The sequence below is a fragment of the Asparagus officinalis genome, chromosome 7 (genome assembly GCF_001876935.1).
Source record: "Asparagus officinalis chromosome 7, Aspof.V1, whole genome shotgun sequence".
Classification (NCBI taxonomy): Eukaryota; Viridiplantae; Streptophyta; class Magnoliopsida; order Asparagales; family Asparagaceae; genus Asparagus; species Asparagus officinalis.
The window spans coordinates 89,562,774-89,565,724 of NC_033800.1; positions in this window are offsets into that span (position 1 = coordinate 89,562,774).

Genomic DNA, 2,951 nt, shown 5'->3' on the forward strand with positions numbered 1-2,951 from the left:
ATTGTAACTTCCATCATCAGTGTTCGATGGAGAATTAGCTATCCGTTGTGATTTTTAGACAGCCTACATTAACTAATGAACTTGAAGCTACTAATGTTGGTGCTCAAGATGAGGGAGAAGGTGCGGATCCAGTTCGTGAAGTTGTGGGCCAAGCTGAAGGGGTGGCAATACGGCCAAGAAGAGAGACTAAAACACCGGCGCGTCTCGACGGTTATGTTCTTTATTCAGCGAGGACTGGCGACAAGTTGATTTCTGGGCAGAGACATCGACATGGCTGTGCAGACAGACACGGGCAGCAGCAGATTTCTGGGCAACAACAGCGACATGGCTGTGCAGACAGACACGACTGTGCACAAGTGAAATCTGGAGCAGATTTCTGGGCAACAACAGCGACATGGCTGTGCAGACAGACACGACTGTGCACAAGTGAAATCTGGACAATCAAAACTGAGCAGCAACAAAACAGCGAAGGATTCAGGGCTGCAGCAACGTGTGTGCGGTCATACACACGGCTTGGATGAGCATAGTTCCTCAAAGCAGCAGCGTGCACAACTTCCTAGTGCAATGATACGCGCATGTGCACGAGATGGCAAAGCAAAGGCACAAGACCAGCAGATTTTGCTGGGCAATAGAGATGTTTTGTCACCAGCAGAGGACAAACAGATTCAACTGAACAGTGAGCAGATTTTGCTGGGCAATAGAGATGTTTTGTCACCAGCAGAGGACAAACAGATTCAACTGAACAGTGACTGTATTTCTTCAGCAATTTCGCCTCAGGCTTCAACTGATAAAGATAGCATTTACCCCCCCTCCTCTAAGCTACCGCGACATGAAAGCGCCTCAGGTATACCTCATTCCTTAGCTCATTATGTAACATTTGATAATTTGTCACAGAATCACAGGCGTTTTGTTGGAGCTATTACTTCGGATGTGGAACCGAAGTCATATGCAGAGGCAGTTCAGAATGAACAATGGCGTGAAGCGATGGCCAAAGAAATTGAAGCGCTTGAGGCTAATCAAACCTGGACACTTGAAGTATTACCTAAAGGAAAGAAGCCAATAGACTGTCGTTGGGTTTACAAAGTCAAGCGCAAAGCGGACGGGACTGTGGAACGGTACAAAGCAAGACTCGTTGCCAAGGGTTTCACGCAAGTGGAGGGACTCGATTTTCATGAGACGTTCGCACCAGTTGCAAAGCTTGTTTCAGTTCGGGTTTTTCTTTCTGTTGCAGCGGCGCGAGGATGGGAACTACATCAAATGGACGTGAATAATGCCTTCCTACATGGAGATCTCGATGAGGAAGTGTATATGAAGCTACCTCAAGGTTTTCGAACTGATTGTGGAGATCGTATTTGTCGTCTTCGTAAATCCATTTACGGACTACGCCAAGCTTCACGAAATTGGTTCAATAAATTGACCGGAGCACTTACGGGGTATGGTTTTACTCAATCCTTGGCAGATTATTCTCTATTTACTTATCATCAACATGGCGTGTTCATGGGTCTTCTTGTGTATGTCGACGACATTATATTATCTGGGAATAATCATGATGAATGTGCAGCTTTCAAACAATACTTACATAAGTGTTTTCATATCAAGGATTTGGGTTCTTTAAAATTCTTTCTTGGCATTGAGGTTGCTAGGTCGCAGTTGGGCATTTCCTTGTGTCAAAGGAAATATGCATTGGAAATTCTCGCTGAGACTGGATTACTTGGGAGTAAGCCAGCTGAGACACCTATGGAGCAGGGCCACAAGCTTGCTCTGGCCGAGGGGGAGGAAACAAATGGTGCAAGCTATCGGCGACTTGTAGGTCGTTTGATCTATTTAACCATCACACGTCCAGAGATTTCATATGCAGTCCATGTTCTTTCACAGTTTGCTCAAGCTCCTCGCAAAGAGCATTTTGAGGCAGCAATGCGAGTTGTGAGATACATCAAAGGGAGTCCAGGCCAAGGGATTCTATTACCATCTAATTGCGATTTGAGAATACGAGCCTATTGCGATTCAGATTGGGCTAGTTGTCCAATTACTCATCGCTTAGATAATGACTACTTCATCACAATCGAGGAGTCACCCATTTCATGGAAAATAAAGAAACAAAGCACCGTCTCGAGATTGTCGACAGAAGCAGAGTACCGAGCTATGGCAGCCACAATGAGTGAACTTGTATGGTTGAAGTCTTTGTTGACCTTATTTTTGGTAGATCACGGACAACCGATGGAATTATTTTGTGATAATCAGTTGGCTATTCACATAGAGACAGTTTCATTTCTTATTAGGCAAGTTGGGTATTCACGATGTGTATGCGCCAACTTGAGGGGGAGTGTTGATGATACGAAGATATCCTTGATGATATCTTTTCAGTTAGTTGGTTAATTATTAGATAAGAGATATATGTAGTTAAGATAAGTGGTTAGTTTGTTATTTGAGTAGTATAAGATGTAATCTTCTGTTTTACTTTCGGTAATCAATAAGATTTTTCTCAGTTCCTATATTATGCTCATTGTTATGGTTAAGTATCTTTGATTTGCAAGTATCACATTACATGGTTGCATTTTACAAGGCAATAAAATCCCACAAGGCATGCATCACTCCCAAATCATCACACACTTTTTTTTTTATCGCCCAAATCATCACACACATAAGTAACACTGCAATCACATCTCAAGTACCAACATTTGCATCACCCACCCCCATCAATAAGCCTCTTGCACAATGCTCCCCTTAGAACTAGCCAAGCTCCAAAACCCATTCTCAACATCACAACTCAATACGCCCCTCTCCTCCTCTAAAGTCTTGGCAAAAACATAACCAACTTCTCAACTTCATACCCAAATCTCTCCATGGCGTCCTCAGGCAAACACATGGGCACAACAGTCCCCTTCTCCCCTTCACGATTCTTGAAGGCCAAGTAGAAGCTCAGGACACCCGGCAATGCGTCGAACCCTCCG